The following is a 20,069-nucleotide window of genomic DNA, read 5'->3' as shown; positions in this document are numbered from 1 at the left end:
CTACTGTACACAACTGTTTTTCAACAAACCTGCCGGATTGTGTCCAAATATCTTAGCTAATTTAAGATTTTAAGGTAAGGTTATGCAAAATAAATGGATGAGCCATGGTGGCGCAGTGGTTAGAGTGCAGTACCGCAGGCTATTTCTGCTGACTGTCAGCTGCCATGCAATTTGGCAGCTCAAATCTCACCAGGCTCAATGTTGACTGAGCCTTCCATCCTTCCGAGGTGGGTAAAATGAGGACCCAGATTGTTGGGGGCCATATGCTGACTCTGTAAACCGCTTAGAGAGGGCTATAAAGCACTATAAAGCAGTTTATAAATTAAGTGCTATTGCTATAAATCTTATTTTGATATGAGTAGCCAGCTAATTTCTACATCGTTTTGATTAGTAACCTTTTTTATAATAAGAAACAAAAGAAGCATTTTAAACATTCAGTAATTTTAACTAATTTTACTTAAACATATGTCCATGTAGTAGCTACACCCCATTTTTATGTTAAAGCATGTCCTTTAAAGAGTTTCCTGATTAAATGTTCAGCATTGTTTCTGATATAAATTTTAAATAAGTTATCCATAAAGTGTTTGCTTTGTGTTCACTCTCCATTCCAGTACTTTTTCTGGGGATTGTTTTATTTCTATGGAATTTTAGTGACTCCATTTTGTTCAGTGTTTTTCAAACTAGATTTCCAGTCCCATATGGAGATCTGAAGGTCTAAGTGAGAGCCAGATTGTCTAGTGGTTAGGATCCCAGGCGAGAAATTAGTAAGTAAGTAAGTAAGTAAGTAAGTAAGTAAGTAAGTAAGTAAACTTTTATTTATAAACCGCACCCTTTCCTAAACAGGACTCGGGGCGGTGTACAGACATATTAAAAACCATATAGATACAAATATAAATGTGCATAAATATATAAACATATAAACATATAAACGGAGGAGGTAGATTGTGCTGTACCAAATTTAAATTAAAATACAAATATAATTAAAATTTCCCTTAAAAATTACTCAGTAAGATGTTTGCCAGGAGGTTAAAGATGGGACTATATATCAGTCAAGCCAGCTAATTGGAACAGGTGGGTCTTAAGCTTCTGTCGGAAGGAGCGGAGGTCGTTAGTAGTTCTAATATCGGGGGGGAGGTCATTCCAGAGGGTTGGGCCCATCACAGAGAAGGCTCTACTCCTAGGCGCCGCCCACTGGCACTGCTTGGCGGATGGCACCTGGAGGAGTCCCTCCCTGTGAGAGCGGGAGGAGACTGTGAGGTCTAGTCCTGCCTTAGGCCCAAAGCCAGAGGTATGACCTTGGGTAGGTCAATGTTTCTCAGCTCTAGGAAGCAGGCAATGGCAAACATTTTCTGAAATATTGACCAGAAAACTGCAAGGATTTGTCCAGGCACTCACCAGGAATCAACATTGACTTAAAGGTGCATGTGGATGTGCATACACACACACACACACACACACACACAGAGGGTGGTGGTGGTGTAGAGCAAGTTAAAGATGAGATGAACAGAAATATGGACATATCTATTTAAAAACTTCACCTTGCAAATTGTGATAGATAGTTGGTTCCATGGCTGAAAAGGCTGATGAGAAGAGAAATGGAAAAAGGATGAAGGAACTCATTCAGTTTTGCAATAAATGAATTATACTCTAGTGTTGCCTAAACTGCATTCATATTCTAGGAAATTATTGCAGATCTAGAATATGGAGTAAAGAAGCGTACTATTGTATAGGAGGCACAATATGCCTGTTATAAAAAGATTATGAGAAGAATAATGCTACAAATATTACAAAGGGCACCACATCAATGTTTCAGTCCATTAAAAAAAAATATTAGCTAGAATTGTAAGGTCACTAACTCAAACAATGTAATCATAAACAATGATGGGAGCTATTGTTTAATATCTCTGAAAGATAGCAATTTGGGAAGGCTATTTTCGAAGAATAGTTACAAATATATATTTATAATATGATGCTGCTCTAGAAATTCATTTTGCTGTTCTCGTCTAATCCATTTCACAGTTTATATAAAGTGCATGTTTTCAATGCTGCATGGTTTTTCATCACATTTTATGAAAATGTTAGTGTTTATGTAAAAACTCAGAAGGTGATTAATAACAGTACAAAGAAAAAAGAGGGAAAAAGGGTTTTTTACAAGCACATAATAAATTAATGGCATATGGTTGCTGGGATAGACTTTAAATTGTGCTTACTACTAGAACAAAGGAGCATTTTGTGAAGCTGCTGTTTGGTCACAATCTATAATTAGAGGTTGGAAATATGACTTGATATCATTGCAGGCAACACTGAAGAAAAATGGCCATTTATTCATACCGTAGGAGATAATAAGGCAAGGATTGTTAAAGCCAGTGCTTTAAAAATAAGCTTTTGCAAGGATATTATTTGAATCTTCAAGAATTAAACAAGATTCTCTGTTACTCCTGCAAAGAAATATAGGAAGAATTATATTTCCCAATTAATTTGATTGGAAAAAGGCATTTCTAAGATGTTTGATTCTCTGCTGTATATATGTTGCAGAATCTACATCCGTGCCCTCAATTATATAAATCCATTGGATTTATGTAACACAATATGTAACAAGTGTGGTTGTCAATTAGAACATGTTCATTATATTGCTGATCAGAGTGTCAGAACAGGTTACAGGTTTATTTTGAGCTGCATTTAATTTGAGGGTATACCACCGGATATATGGTATATTTTTCTTTTCATTAATTTAAAAATGGCCAGTAGGTGGCAATGTTTTCAAAGTTATCTCTCCTTTCTACTACAAAGCTAAAGTATAACTGTGAAGTCCAATATTAAGAACATATTTTATTGTTAAAAATGTGATTCCTCAACTATTAATATAACAGAGAATGAAAAAGGAAAAAAAAGTTTATATCTACTTGTAATGGCTAGGGCTACTGATTACCTTCATCATGGAAAAAAAAAAGCATTTATATGGAGCCGCCCTAATATGAACTTTTATTTAATCCAATAATGAATCAATAGTAAAGCAGATTACTAAACGGGTGAATACATTGAATGACCTCGCATCTGTAATTCATGGCTTATGCTTTGGATGAAGAGTGGATAGGTTCTGAAAAAAAGACAATATTGCAATTTTAAAACAAAGATAGGTATTTGGTGTGTCTGCCAGGCCAACATTTTGTATTCATTTCACAGAAATGGATTGTTAGTCATGCTAACTACATTATGATATTTTGATCAACAGCCAGCTACTAAACATAATAATTCTTGAGGACAGAGAACATTTCACCAGCAAATTAATTTCTGATAATATTGTGTTGCTTGACAAACACCCCAGATTTTCATACATTTCCAATGTCTAATAGTGTACAAACCGGGGTGGGCTGCTGTGAGTTCGCACAGCTTCAGGCGATCCTCTAGCTAAAGATCTGCCCAGTTCAGCAAACCCACAAATCCCACCCTTGGCTGGCCTCTCCCACTCCACCCCTCCCTCATGCCCTCTCCCCTCCCAGGAGTCTCCACATGGACTGTTTGGGATGCCAGGTAAGTACAGGGCTCTGGAAAGGTCAAAAACGGGCCACCCAGAAGTTCCAGGGCCCGTTTCTTGCCTCTGGAGGGCCTCCCGAGCCCGGGGAGGCCGTTTTCATCCTCCCGGAGGCTCAAAGAATGCCACTGGAGCCTGGCGAGCACAAAAATCCCTCCCCTTGCCGTGGTGCAAGTGGCTAACTAGGCCACGCCCACCATGGCTGTGCCCATTCAGCAACTGGGCAGAGAACCCATTGCTTTGGCCATTACTCTGAAGTACCATTAGTGTAACATACAATCAGTTTAGCACAGGGAATTTATTTGTGTAATTGTAGCCCTACAGTTCAAATGAGTTTTCCGAACAATTTCTCCTTTCAACATTACAAGATTCACTCATGGTCAAAAAATGGTTTGGTAGCTCTGTTCACCGGGGCTATCCCAAAGTGATGTGACTAGATAGTCACTGGGATGATGAAATCTATTTATTTATTTCTTAAATTGTTACGCTGCCCACCTTACTCTGCAAAGTGATTCTGGGCTTCTGGAATCTCTCTGTTGGGCTCAGACGATATTAGAAAACAGGTTAGATGCATTCATAATTGGAGTAAATTAAATGCATTTTGTCGCTTGCCTTGCTCGACTAAAAGGATTTGTTGATAAGGAACTGCTGAATTCAATATAAGAACCTGAAGTGAGGCTTAGTATTTCTGGGGTACCCAGATGCAGAGCTGTGGCGAAATGCCCTTGTAACTAATAACAAACTTGCACACATCTCTTTGAACTCTGGTGTGATAACCTGCATTTATTTCAGCATGAAGCAGAAAACACCGTGTAGAACAAGAATGCTAATTTAGTTGAAGACATTGCATGGAAATATTCTTACGCTGCTGGCATCTTTAAAAAAAAAAAAGGAATTGCTAAAAGTCTTTACAAGAAAATAAAGGCTGTGGAAGGATTCTTTTGGCTTTCATCTGTGATAAAATGCTGGATTACTGTAAATATTAAAACAATAGAGCAAATTGCAAGAAAATATTTCACTGAGCTCTCTCTTTCTCTCTCTCCAAAATTATATGTGCATACATATATGCACATACACCTTCACCCTCACATATATACATCTCACCGTGTTTTCACCAAGCGTTGAATGTGGCTTGAAAGAGTTTTCATTTTTACGCATTAAAACTGCAGATGACAAACGTTTGGTGTCAGCCAAACAGTTTTAGTAACTAGGAGCAGCCATTATCCAATTGGCAGCATTTGGAATTTTGACTGAAAACCAACCAAGCTAACAAACCTTGGATTAATCTAAGAAGCTCATTTGTGCAATCTTTTAAAGTTGGTTAAACATTTTGCACATGTGGAAAGCTATTTCAAGATAATTAAAATTTGTATTGTACAATTTATGCATCAGTCTAGCTTCAAAAGGGAAAATATGTGATTTTTGAACATATGTGGTTGTGTTGGATTAGGGATATTTGCAAGAGTTTGATCAAAAATACAATGCAATACAAGAGCAGAGTTGGAAGGGACCTTGGAGGTCTTCTAGTCCAACCCCCTGCCTATTTTTCAAAAATAATAGTGGCCAGAACTATGTGACATCCCGTCCCCCCCATCATGTTTACAATCATACATATATTGTTTGGGTTAGGGAATAGGGAAGCTCAGAAAAACATATAACAGTGTTTCTCAACCTTGGCAACATTAAGATAGATAGACTTCAACTCCCAGAATTCCCCAGCCAATCAAGCTGGAGAATTCTGGGAGTTGAAGTCCATCCATTTTAACGTTGCCAAGGTTGGGAAACACTGATATGTACAATAGTCTCAATGTCTGCGTCTTGAGATGTTCCTGAAACAGGATATTGTTCAATCTCCTCTCCATTACCTAGGAAAGCAAGTTGTCTCATATTGGCACAGTGAACCCATCTTCTGTGTGAGGTAGAAAGGATTTGTCTTTGTCGTTTTCTAGATTTGTGTCAAATATTTTGCTTCACTTCAGGTATGGCTTTATATAACCCAATCATAGTGGGAGGCGGTGGCTCAGTGGCTAAGACGCTGAGCTTGTTGAGCAGAAAGGTCGCAATTCAGTGGTTCGAATCCCAAGCGCTGTGTAACGGAGTGAGCTCCCATTACTTTTCCCAGCTTCTGCCAACCTAGCAGTTTGAAAGCATGTAAAAATGCAAGTAGAAAAATAGGAACCATCTTTGGTGAAACGGTAACAGCGTTCTGTATACCTTCGGTGTTTAATCATGTCAGCCACATGACCACAGAGACGTCTTTGGAGAGTGCTAGCTCTTCAGCTTTGAAACGGAGATGAGCATGGCCCCCTAGAGTTGGGAACAACTAGCACATATGTGAGATATGTGCAAGGGGAATGTTTACCTTTATCCCGTTCATAAAGAGAGCACCGAGGGAGTGCCCACCATATACCAAACCAACAACTCTTTCTTTCTTCCTGATTCTCAAGAATTTAGACAACATTTTTCAAAACAGAGCACCATTAAAAAGGGAATCTTAGCATTTTTGTTTTGAATGGTTTGAATACTACCAGGATATCATTTTGTAGCTTTGCACGTTTAATTATTACATTAGTGGAGCATTGTGCCCAGATTGAGAAGTTGCTGATTTAATATTTCTATGAAGTGGAAGAGTAGAAAAAGATGCCTAGTTAATTTTCCAATTATGTTGATGGCTATTACAGCACTTGGAATAATTTATTTCTGGCATTTCATCATGACAATATGATACTAAGGCATAAAGGCATCATGGCAAGACAAATTGGGATCAGAGGAAGATGACCATGTCCTTTGAATGTAAAAGAATAAGCATTGCCTCCTGCCCAGGGTAGAACTTCTGTTTGGCAAAGACAGATCAATGATGCATGAATTAAATAGTAAGGGAGCAGAATGCAGCCCTGCTTTGTGGTGGCAGTAAAGCCTGCTAGATTCCCATTATATCTGAATTTAATGTGCAGAGGGGACACCACTATCAACCAAAGGAGGTGGCAATTGTTAAGGGGTCAAAACTTGGCCATGCAGTTTTACATGGGGGCCACAGAAGCCCACATAACCATGGGACCGGCCAGTCAGCCACATGAGAACTCCTCATGGGGAATTGAGTCACAAGCCACATATAGGTTGATGAATATACTATGACAGGGATGGCAAACCTATGGCACGCATGCCACAGGTGGAACGTGGAGCCATTTGTCAGGTCACGCGAGGTGCTGCCCTGTCAGATGGCAAGCGCGCATCTGCGCGCTGGCCAGCGGGAGTTCACCCTTTTTAAAACCCATTTTTCGCCCTCCCCAGGCTCCAGAGGCTTTATAGGAGCCTGGGGAAGGTGAAAAGAGCCTCCCCCCTCCCCCAGAGGCCCTCCGGAGGCTTCATGAGCTTCCCTGAAGCCTCCGGAGCACAAAAACCCATCCCTATGGGCAAACCAGAAGTTCAGGAACGGACTTCCTGTTTGCTCGGAGGGTCATTTTGACTGCTCCAGAGGCTTCAGGGAAGCCTCTTGATGGTCCCTGAAGCCTCCGGAGCGCTTAAAACGACCCTCCGAGCAAACCGGAAGTGACTTCTGGTTTGCTCGGAGGGTCGTTTTGAACACTCCGAGGGCTTCAGGGAAGCCTTTTGAAGGTCCCTGAAGCCTTCGGAGCACTTAAAACGACCCTCTGAGCAAACCGGAAGTCACTTCCAGTTTGCTCGGTGGGTCGTTTTGACTGCTTCGGAGGCTTCAGGGAAGCCTCCTAAAGCCTCCGGAGGGCTTCCGGGTGGGGGGAGGCTGTTTTCGCCCTCCCCAGGCTCCTATAAAGCCTCTGGAGCCTGGGGAGGGCGAAAAAAGCATGAAAAAATGGGGGGGGGGGTCACGCCTGTAGTGCACGCAGGGATGTGCGGTCAGGGGAGGCAGAGCCTCACCGCTCTCATCATGAAAAGAAAAAAAAGGGAAAAGGGAAAAGGCACACGTGGTCCCATTCCCCGCCTTCCTAAGTCAACATGAAGGAGACTGCGGAGCGCGCTCTGCCGGCTTGCGCTCCACGGTCCCCTTCATGTTGACTCAGGAAGGCGGGGAATGGGACCAGGTGTGCAGGAGGAGCGCGCTCCACGGTCCCGTGGCTCGCGCTCCGCAGTCCCCTTCATGTTGACTCAGGAAGGCGGGGAATGGGACCATGTGTGCAGGAGGTTGAGGCTGCCTCAGCCTCCTGCACACGTGGTCCCATTCCCCGCCTTCCTGAGTCAACATGAAGGGGACCGCGGCTCACACTCCGCGATCCCGCGGCTCACGCTCCACAGTCCCCTTCATGTTGACTCAGGAAGGTGGGGAATGGGACCACGTGTGCAGGAGGCTGAGGCTGCCTCAGCCTCCTGCACATGTCCCATTCCCCGCCTTCCTGATGACATCACCAGCCTCACCAGCCATAAACCTCACCGCACGTCACTGAGTGCACGCATATGCACTGGGGAGTCCCGCATCGCATTATGGGTGCGGCACGCCTGCACACGACTCCCCTGCGCTACCCCCACTTATGGCACGCGAGCCAAAAAAGGTTCGCCATCGCTGTACTATGATTTGTTTGGTTTTATTCCAATTTGTTGTATGACCACAACTAGGGTGACTGGTAAACTATGAATTTTGACTTTGATATTTGATTGAACCAGGAAAGCCTATTCAACACTTCTCATCCAAGAAACTTCTTCAGTTTATTTCTTCAGATCACTTTTTCAGATGAGAAGCAAATTATCTTAAAGAAAAATCAGAATGTCTTTGAAATACAAGCACCTTTGGGACAACCATGGTACTTTCAGTACACATTGAAAATATAAATTTGCTTCTGCAAAATGGTAGCATTTTGGCCTGAAAGCTGACATCAGAACATGTAAAGCATTACTCCCCTTCATTTGACTGTTGAGAAAAGCTTTGATTTTGACTTCATAGCCTCAGGCTTACAATATGGAATAAAAGAGCTTATAATTTGTGTACAGAGGAAGGTCTTTAATTGATAATGAACTATTTAAATAATGCTATTTTATGTCTACAATGATAGGGTCACTTCTTTGTGCAGATGAAAAAGCTTTTCTCAGACAAAATTTGTCACTTCTGTGGGAATTCTAGATTTAAAAAGATTTAAGTATACAGTGAACAACAACACATTGAAAATGGAGAAAAAAATTAAAGCAAAAAAAAAAAAAAGATAAAATGTCCAAAAAAACAGAAACTGCTGGAGGTACATAGTACATTTTCATTTTAAAAAATAAATGATTTGACTTAGTCATTGACTGATCTTAAATTAATTCTGGACAGCTCACAGCCGAGAGCTATAAAATGTTAAACTTCCAACTAAGTAATTTTGTTTTGGACTTGGGATTTAACACTCCCCCACCACCACCTTTTTTTTTGGGGTTTGCTGACTGTTGGATTTCCAAGGCATCTGAGGTTGATGTCCATTTACTTTAAGAGAAATGGTTCAGGACAGGTTTTAACAGTCGTGGTATTCAAAAAACATTTACTACCGGTTCTGTGTGCATGGCTTGGTGGGCATGGAATGGCTTGTGAGCATGGTTTGGTGGGCATAGCAGTGGAAGGATACTGTAAAATCTCTATTCCCTCCGCACTCCAGGGGAAGCTTACTGCAAAATCCCCATTTCCTCCCGATCAGCTGGGACTGGGGAGGAAGAGAATAGATGGGGCGGGGCCAGGCAGAGGTGGTATTTACTGGTTCTCTGAACTACTCAAAACATCCACTTCCAGTTCTCCGGAACTGGTCAGAACCTGCTTCACCCCTAACATGTATCTTTAAGAATTTATAACAGAAGAAAGAGAAGTAGGTTTATAGACATGTGGTCCTTTGTTTAATGACTTTTGAACAAGCAGCAGTTATGAGTAATCCTCACATTTACAACCATTGCGGTATCTCCGTGACCATGTGATTGTGGCTTGCAACCTTCCCTGCCAGCTCATCAGACAAAGGCAGTGGGGAAGCCAGCAGGAAGTCGCAAATTGTAGTCCTGTGAGGACTTCCAGAGCTGTTTTTTTTTAAAACTTACAATCATGGTGCTTAACAATGGAATTTCTAGACTCAGTTAGGGTAGTTAAGTCAGGGGTGTCCAAACTTGGCAACTTTAAGACTTGTGGACTTCAACTCCCAGAATTCCCCAGCAGAGCTGGCTGGGGAATTCTGGGAGTTGAAGTCCACAAGTCTTAAAGTTGCCAAGTTTGGACACCCCTGACTTAAGTGAAGACTACATGTACTGTCCAACAGTCTAATGTGGGGGACGGGGAGAGGTAACAAAAAGACAGGATGATGGCTATTGACTTGAACTCTTTTCACATGTAATGAAAAAGTGGAGTGAGTGGGACACTTACATTTGAGCTGTCGCTTCTAAAATGATTGCTATTGCACTGTTTCAATGAAAGTACCAGGCAGTTCACATATAACATTATATATATACTTCCTTTTATCTATTCGAATTCAGATTTTTTTAAAAAATTGCTAAATAGTTGTACTGGTTTCATTGGGAATTTTATTTACCGTTTAAAGTAACCAGCCCATTTTAATAATGCATTCTGTTTTTATAATTTTATACTTATATTTCTAAAAAGACATTTTTAGATAAATTACTGATGGAATTAATCTGTTAAAAATTAACGTGTTGATACAATTTAAAAAAACAACAACGTTCCAATGTGGATTAAGATATGTTTAATCAAAGAATTCTTCCAGAGTGTTTGCTCTTAAGATTTCAGACAATGCTATTACCCATACTTCAAAATCCAATTTCTGCTTCGAGAAGTGTACTTCAGTTTTCCAATAGTTTGCTGTGCTATATCTGGCAACTAACAACAAAAACTGAATACATTTCTTATGTTGCACATTTTGTCCTGCAGAGAGAGGGGTGGGCGGGAGATAAAAGGCTGCTGTATAACAGATGATTTTGAATTTCTTAAATACTCAACTGCAATAGATAAATCAATGAATACAGTCCCAATAAATAGTGATATGTATACATTTGAATATCATCAACAAACACAAACAATCTTAATTAATAAAATGCAACGGGTAAAAGCAATGATTGCTGTTGAATACACTTCCTGAGCCTTAGGGCTCTCTGAGCTTGGTTGTTTTCTTCTCATTTCAACCCTGAGCTGCAGATATTCTCCTCTATCAGTAAACTTCCTGTTGGCCTCCTAGGTTTACTGGGTATCTAATTGCAACAATTTGGTGTTATCTATAGGATTAAAAGCTAAGTAAATGTGGAACTTGAATTGGGGCCATGAATGCTTTTGCTTTCATCCTCCTTCTATTGGTCTTGTTGATTCTTTCTCCAATCCTGGTTTGATAAATAGAATTGCACAAAGAAGGTGTGTCAGCTGAGATCCTATCCCTTCCCCAAAGTATGGGCGTTAATGTGAGAAATTTATAGGAACCAATCAGGGGTGAAATACTACCGGTTCAGGCCAGTTCGTCCGAACCTGTAGTAAAAAATGCTAAAAAAAAGTTTTAAAAAAGTTCTGACAATCAGCTGTGTGACAATCAGCTGTGCCGCATGATTTATACCTATTTGCTAGAAAGCAGGAAATCCTGCTTTCTAGTCAATCTAAATTGTGCTGCACAGCTGTTTCCCCTCCCCCCTTGCTGTTCTACTTACTGTATTTTTTGGTGTATAAGACACTCCGGAGTATAAGACACACCTTAGTTTTTGTGGAGAAAAATAAGAAAAAAAATTCTGCCTATCAGCATCCATGGTATTCACCTGGCTAGCATCCTGTCAGTGCATGAGAGAGCTGAGAACTGTTTGAAAACAAACAGTATTTTCTGTGTGAGCAACAAGGAAGGAGACAGCAAGGAGCCTGGGCGTTGCTACTTCTGTACTAAAGCTGCATGCTCTGCTGATATCTGAAAGTGAAACTTCTCTCCTCTGCTGAACTACCATGTTGGAAAACCTGCTTTTGGCATTGTATATTTACTTAATGTGTTATATTATATATAAAGAGAAGTTATTGAATCCTGCTGAATCAGTTACTTGTGTGTGCTTTCTGAATGTGATTGCTGCTGCAAACTCTGACACGTCCTTGCAGTAAATAGCGAACAGCCAAGTCAGATTCAGTACATTACTGCAGCCTGATTCAGCATGAGCAGCTGATTGGTGGGTGGATCGGCCAATCAGCTGTTCTAGACTGCAGGGATTGCCACAGACCATTGCCTCCTCCATGCCTCACGTTTTTGGCTACATTCAGTGTATAAGACGCACACAAATTTGCACCCTCTTTTAGGGGGGGAAAGTGTGTGTTATGCTCTGAAAAATATGATACTTTTGCAGACTCAGAAAAAGCTTCTTAGCGCCGCAAAGCAAACCAGTAACAATCTTACTGTTACTATTAAAAAGCCACACAAAAAGGAGGAGGATCCAGTCCAGTGTAGTCTGGTTCAAGATCTAAGAAACATCAGTGCTATTTCTTGTCCAGTCCAACTCTTGTTTTGAGTTTCTTGCTTTACATACCAACACTGGGAAGTAAATTGGGACGTAGAACTGAAAAGCCTGCTTAGCACAATATTTCTCATGTGTCTAATATATGGTTTTGCCTTATATAGTTAAATTTCATATTTCATAATGCATGTTTTGTACTGCAAAGGTAGTTTCTTCTCTGCACTGTTTTTTAAAGGCCAATTGATTATTTCCCCAGCCTAGAATAGCTTGGCATGTATGCTGATTTATTATCTTGGTATCTTTGTACATGGCCTGCCCCCTTAAAGATAATTTTTAAAAAACAGTCTTTTATTTGTCTATACAGTTTTGAGCAATTCCACTTCTTATGAAACCCCCAGAACCAATAAAAAAAAACTTTTAAAACATTCACCTACCCTAGACACGAAAACATTCAATGAAATATCAAGCTATTCTTTATATTTTTTTCCTTCTAAGAAACACTCTATATCACCTCAAACCTTCTGTAGCAATTTCCATTAAATTCAGAGAGGGAGAATAGATCAGCTGCAAGCTCCCTTGGGCAAAATGCAGTCCAGCCCCTGGGTCCCCGGCTGGCACCCAGCTGCTTGGTGGATAAATAGGGGACTTTGTGAAGTGTGGCCTGTAGTCTTGATGAAATTGACTCCAGCCTTAAAAGCAGAATACAATATTTCTTTGTTTTAGAACGATTGGGGTCATAAAAGGCTCAGAAGCAAACTGTGAGTATGAGACTTATTATTTCTTAATGTTATTTGCTATTGGCAAATACTCAAGAAAAAAAATGATGAGAAGAAACCAGGGATCGGTGCTATCATGGCTAGCAATTTATCTCAGAGAACATTGCTCTGGTGATGGTATTGTTGTATGCCTGGAGAAAATGTACACTATTTCTCTGAGAAGACTTGGTAAGCCAGCTAGTGATTTTAAACAGTTAACCAAATGCTTTTACTGTATTTTCTTTTCAGATTATCAGGCTTCCTGGTTGTTGTTGTTTTTTGGAGCCCCTAGAGCTCAAAGATCAGAGCATTGTGCTTAGAACTCTCTCCAAATATGTGGCTGAATGTTTGTTGGGAGTCTCTTTTATGTACCATTTTCTGAATGGCAGCTGCTTATTATGTATCTTAGTATAGCTCAGCAAGTCATTTAAGAAAAGCATCATCTTTTCAACATTTCCGGAACTGTAATGGGCAGAAGCAATAACTTTGAGGAATAAGAGGAAGAGCGGCAAACCAAAATAATGATCAGGTAAAAGAAATCTGAGTTTGTATGTAATTTCAGAAAACATTTCGCAAAGCTAAAGGTAAAAAAGAGAGAAAGTGCATTCAGACATGCAAGATTCTATTGCCAATATATGCGAAGTATTTTTTATTATGTATTTCATAGTAGTCCAATGTATCCAATATTACTCTAACATTGTTTCTAATTTGCCCCTTGGGTAGGAACCCATTTTGATCAGAATGTATGAACTCAAATCAGAAATCTTTTTAATCTTTCAGTGATTATTGAGGCAAATGTTTTATAATCTGTATTTAATAGAGATATTGCCTGTAGTTCTTTATTTGTGTTACATCTGAATCTTCTTTTGGAATCAAAGTGATGTAGGCTTCTGTCCATGTATCTGGTATCTTGGCTTCTAGTAGGACCTCAATATACAGCTCTAACATTGACAAGCTCAATGCATCTTGCAGGTTTTTATAGATTTCTGCTAATAAAGCATCTGGAACAGTGGTGGGTTGCAATTTATTTTACTACTGGTTTGTTTGTGCACACACGCACGCACGATCGCACGGCGCTTCTGCACATGTGTTCTATCATTTTGACAAAGGTTCTATGTAAGGTCCTTCTTGTTTTTTTATTTACTTTATATTACTTTATATATAAATTGGCTGTGTGTGTGTGTGTGTGTGTTCCAGCATAACGTTGCCAAGACAATCTCAATCTTACATAGGAAAAGACCCAAATACAACAAAACCAGTGTGTGTGTGTGTGTGTGTGTGTGTGTGTTAGGTCGGGATAAACGCCGGGTTATCAGCTAGCAGTTTCTAAAAAAGAGGCACAACCCAGCATCTCCCTGGAGCAAAAATCAAAGATGTAATTGAGTACTTTATTAAAATAATCAACTCCATGGACTTTTCCTACACGTGGAGACCAATGACACACCAATGAATCTGAAACAATAACAAGAGATTGCGAACAGCTAGGGAAGAAATTTAAAGAAACAGAGGCACAAGTGGTGTTTTCATCTATACTTTCAACAAAAGGCCAACCAATGGCAGAGGAAAGAATTTTAGAAATGAATCACTGGCTGACAAATTATACTCAATGTGTAGTCCTTAATGGTGCTACATCTACATGGAAGTAAGTAAGCAGTAAGGTACCACAAGGTTTTGTCTCAGGTGCAGTACTCTTCAATATCTTCATAAATGATTTAGATGAGGGACTAGAAGGGGAACTCATCAAATTTGCAGATGACACTAAGCTGGCAGGAATAGCCAACATCCCAACAGACAAGTCCGTGATCCAAAAAGATCTTGACAGACTTAAATAATGGGCCGTATCCAACAAAATGAAATTTAATGTGGAGAAAAGTAAGGTTAGGCAAAATCTCACCCAAAAACAGTCACTGTAAGAGAGTCCTTGAAGTCTTAGTGGACGATTATTTAAACATGACCCAGCAGTGTGAGGCAGCAGCAAAAAAAGCTAATACAATCTTGGTTGCACCTGTAACAATGCATCCAGTTTTGATCACCACATTATGAAAAAGATGTTGAGACTTTGGGAAAAAAAGAGCAATTAAGACGATTAAAAGGCCTGGAGACAAAAAACATGAGCAGTTGCAGGATTTGGGTATAACTATTTTAGAGAAAAGAAGGACTAGGGATGATATGATAGCAGTATCCTAGTATTTGTGAGGCTGCCGCAAAGAAGAAGGGGTCAACTTATTTTCCAAAGCACCAAGGGGCAAAACAAGAAACAATGGGTGGAAATTAATCAAGGAGAGAAGCAACCTGGAATTAAGGAGAAACATCCTAACAGTGAGAACAATTAACCAGTGGTATAGTTTGCATTTAGAAGTTGTGGATGCTTCATCACTGGAGGTTTTTAAGAAGCGATTGGACAGCCATTTGTCTGGAATGGTATAAGGTCTGCTGCTTGAGCAGGGGGATTGGGCTAGAAGTTCTCCAAGGTCCCTTCCAGCTCTATTCTGATTGATTTTAAGATTAGTTTAGATTAAGCTAAACATACCCAGTTCCTGCAACCGTTCTTCATATGTTTTAGTCTCCAGTCCCCTAATCATCTTTGTTGCTCTTCTCTGCACTCTTTCTAGAGTCTCCACATCTTTTTTATATCGTGGCGACCAGAACTGAATGCAGTATTCCAAGTGTGGCTTTATAATGCCTTGGTGAGGCCACACTTGGAATACTGCATTCAGTTCTGGTCGCCACGATATAAAAAAGATGTGGAGACTCTAGAAAGAGTGCAGAGAAGAGCAACAAAGATGATTAGGGGACTGGAGACTAAAACATATGAAGAACGGTTGCAGGAACTGGGTATGTTTAGCTTAAGAGAAAGAAGGACTAGGGGAGACATGATAGCAGTATTCCAATATCTCAGGGGTTGCCAAAAAGAAGAGGGAGTCAAACTATTTTCCAAGGCACCTGAGGGTAGAACAAGAAGCAATGGGTGGAAACTAATCAAGGAGAGAAGCAACTTAGAACTGAGGAGAAATTTCCTGACAGTTAGAACAATTAATCAGTGGAATAGCTTGCCTCCAGAAGTTGTGAATGCCCCAACACTGGAAGTCTTTAAGAAGATGTTGGATAGCCATTTGCCTGAAATGGTATAGGGTTTCCTGCCTAGGCAGGGGGTTGGACTAGAAGACCTCCAAGGTCCCTTCCAACTCTACTATTGTATTGTATTGTATTGTATTGTATCTGATTGGAGTGACAGGTAGGCAGTGGTGTATTAACCTTTAAACAGACTAAGCACGTGCTTAGGGCACTAGGTCCAAAGGAGGCACCACAAAGTTGAGGAAAACAAACAAACAAACCAATGAAGATTTGTACAGTATGTTCAAAGGAGGGAGGGGGGGAAAACCAGGATTTGACAGTGTTTAGGGCACCAGTGAGCCTTAATCCGCCACTGCAGGTGGGCCTGCAGGTGGACCACTTCTGCTCTGAACTTTTAATACCATGCACTGAGGGAAGAGCATGGACGTAGGGTGGGCAATTTCTAATACAGATAGGAGATGGCTGAAGAGAGAGAACACTTTATTTGGAAAATGAGAGGATATAAATGGCAGGAAATTGAAAGTGGATTAGGATTTGTTGTTGCTGAGATTGGAGTTTTCAGTCTGAGAGACAAAACCAGAGGGACTGAGAATCTGATCAAACTAAAGAGCTCTGAACAAAATCTGCTTGTTTGTCAATGTAGCTGTTGCTTTACTTACATAATGAAGGCTTTTGATTGATACAGGCAGAGGGATATGCAGAAATCAATCTCTAAGATGAATTGCTCTGAAAGAAAAGGCAATGTAAGATTTCTAATTTCTTGTATATGATCTGGCTTCCTTGTTACATTGTAATAGGAAGATACAAGAATACTAAAGCTATTAGTAACTTTCTTTTCGAATTAAAATAATATTTAACATGCCACAGGGTATTTTTTCAGAAATGTTAATAGTTGCACTTTTTAAAAAATATGGTCTTGCTGTTTCTAGTATATTCTAGTATATACAGATGGAAGCTACTTTTATTATTCATTCTTAATATTGCTAAGGTTTAGCTATTAAATAACTAGTCACATAATGAAATCTTGCTTTTTCATTTCATTTTGTAATAGATGTAATATAAATATACAAATATATAATTTGTAATATGTGTCTCTGTGTGTGAACATTCTAGATGCATATTTAGTGGTTGCTGTATCAGCTATCAACTTCCTTCCTTACTCCCACAATGAAATTTACATCCTTTATAGATGTTCCTGACATATGTATCCAATCAGATTAAAGGACAATCAAGGCAGATTGTTTTCAGTTCCTTTCTCACATTTTTCACTTTCCCCAAACTCATTGGAATGGTTTGCCTCCAATTGTCTGGAATGGTAAGGTCTCCTGCTTGAGCAGGGAGGTTGGGTTAGAAAAATCTCCAAATCTTCCAACTCTGTTATTCTGTATTCTGTATGTATGTTTTCCATAATGACTCTACATTCTCCCAAAATTTCACCATCCCAGCTTTGTTGTGGCCATTTGTGCTTTTGGTGTGCATGCATAGATTTACCACTTAAATAATTTTTTGTGGATCCCATGCTGGAATATATCCATTGATGTTGAAATCCCTCTCTGGCAGCGGTGGGTTTCACATTTTGTTACCACTTGTTCGCTGCATGCCTGCTCGCATGCATGCGCCCAGCCTCAGGGGGCTGGAACAGAAGACTTCCAGCCCCCTGATTCTATAATGCAAAGAGTAAGCAAAAAGCGATCTTGTGAACTTCTGCAAAATTAAAGCAAAGCAAAAATCAAGTGTTTACCATACATATAAACATGAACGTTTGGAGAATTACACGACATAGTTAAATAATATTTATTGTATACATGGGCAACATGTATGTTGCCGATCCCTTTTTATAACGACTACATTTCAAATTTGGAGTCTCAGTGTTTCGCCTCTAGAAATAAGGGAAAGGCGAGAAGGGTTGGAGGAAGTAGAAATAGATGAGGAGAAGATGTGGTTTGGATCAAATAGGGGGACCGGGGTTTGAATTAGAAGAAGGAAGACAAAGCAGCAGCAAGTCTTGGGGTTGGGGTTGGACAAGGATGACTGTAGCAGGACAAGATAAGAGAGGGAAACATGCAGTTGTATCAGCAGCAATTCCTCAATGGCCCTGAAATTTGGTTGCAGGACTTGGAGTTCTCAAATGGGATTTCTGTAAGCTACAAGTAACTGGTAGTCCATGGTTTGTTTCCTTCTGGTTTAAGGCCTGAGCAAATGCTGTTTCCGCATTTTTGTTTCTGCAAGAAGCATCCAGAGGAGCAGGTGCAGAAAGAACTATGCATGTATTAGCTTTACAAGGTAGTTCAGACAAGGAGCACATTCCATAAGTCCTTCCACTACTTTCTTGAATCAACAGAATCTTACAAGTCTTCCCATTGTCTTTGCAGCCCAAGGAACTGGGAAAGATCCCTTGTGAGACATTTGCCACATCAATTTCTTCTGTGGGCTTTTTCTTTTTTCTTTTTTAAAAAAATATTTTTTCTTCTGTGGGCTAAATTGTCCCTAATCTGACTATTGCCTTTGCTCTTCCTTCAATTTCCCAAGGTCATTTCCACCCACCATTACAGCATGAGGTTTATTGAGACACTGCTGTCGGCCTGCAATGGACATCTCAATCTTGGCTTTAAAATGTCATCTACAATATAGCTGTGATTCACTTGTATCATTTCATCAGCAATTTAATATGATGATGACTCACTTGTACCCTTTATATGGGAAAAAGGGGGGATGGCCAAGTATCTTAAAAATAACCTTAACATTTAGAGGCATTAAAAAAAAACAGAATTTAAGTTCCAGTTAGATTATTTCTTAGTCATTGTTCAATTAATTCTCCCCAAATGTGCACACCACCATTTATTTGTGACTGCCAATGTAGAAAATAAGTTGCATAATGTGATTGTGGGACCGACGCGCAGTTTTCATACTTGATCGATTGGGAAGACTGCAGTGCTATACCACACACTGCTTTTAAAATGTTACTTTTTGAAATTAGATGTGTTAGGGTAGCCTTTTCTTTTTACCCTGGCAGAAATAAACCTGCAACTATCAATAGAAAACACTGTATTTATCTAATGAGAATTTCTCATTATTTCTCCACTGTAAATGTATAATAGCAGGAAATCTCTCATATTTCTTACATTTTTATCAACTTCTAACCACCTGCTTTTGCTTTCATTCACATTGTAATTCTGTACCTATGTCCCAGCCAATTTTTAACATACATATTAATCTGCTGCATTACTGAATTCTCCAGCCTGGGTTAGAGATGCATATTATCTTTTATCATGGGGAAATCAGAACTATTTAAAAAAAAAGCTTAAGGAAAAGGTAAAGGTTCCCCTCACACATGTGTGCTAGTCGTTCCCAAATCTAGGGGGTGGTGCTCATTTCCGTTTCAAAGCCAAAGAGCCAGTGCTGTCTGAAGACGTCTCCGTGGTCATGTGGCCAGCATGACTAAACACGGAATGCTGTTGCCTTCCCACCAAAGGTGGTTTCTATTTTTCTACTTGCATTTTTACATGCTTTCGAACTGCTAGGTTGGCAGAAGCTGGGACAAGTAACAGGAGTTCACTCCTACTGGAGCTAGGGATTTGAACCCTTTCTTCACATACTGTATGTGCAAGAGGAACCTTTACTTTTATCTTACATATACAGACATAAGGACAAAATACTAAGAAATGATTAATGCTACTACAGATAGTCCTCAACTTACAACCACAACTAAGTCCAACATTTCCATTGCTAAGCGAGACAGTTGTTAAGTTGGTAACGCAATTGTTCAATGAATCTGCTTTTCCATTGACTTTGTTTGTCAAGAAGACCACAAAAGGTGTTCGGAACACTGTTACCTTCCCATCAAAGTGGTCCGTATTTTTCTACTTGCATTTTTACATGCTTTCAAACTACTAGGTTGGCAGAAGCTGGGACAAGTAACGGGAGCTCACTCCATTATGTGGCATTAGGGATTCGAACCGCCAAACTGCCGACCTTTCTGATCGACAAGCTTGGCATCTTAGCCACTGAGTTACCATGTCCCCTATTAAAAAAATGCATATTAAATGCATATACATTTAGTTTAACTAGCCTACTTCCTTGCTAAAGTTTTTAAGTGGTGACCACAGAATTTCTCCTCCAGTACAAACAACCGTTTGTTTATTTTATTTGTTTATTTGTATCCCGCCTTTATTATTTTTTACAAATAACTCAAGGCAGTGAACATATCCCAAACACCTACCTTGTCAGACCTGGAAGCCATCTTTTACATTTGGGCCTTCAGGCCTGCCACATTTCCTGCTGTGGGAAAATGGGAGGGGGGATTA

At 40.0% G+C, this 20,069-nt stretch overlaps 1 protein-coding gene across 1 annotated transcript in view; it reads left to right on the top strand.

Moving 5' to 3' along the window:
* The window catches only part of CTNNA3 (catenin alpha 3), a 245,297-nt gene that overhangs the window by 63,559 nt on the left and 161,669 nt on the right, over nucleotides 1-20,069 (top strand). The window lies entirely within an intron of this gene.

The sequence above is a fragment of the Natrix helvetica genome (genome assembly GCF_964273705.1).
Source record: "Natrix helvetica genome assembly, chromosome: 5".
NCBI lineage: Eukaryota > Metazoa > Chordata > Lepidosauria > Squamata > Natricidae > Natrix > Natrix helvetica.
Note: the sequence above shows the minus strand (reverse complement) of the source record. Positions and strands in the feature narration are given on the sequence as shown.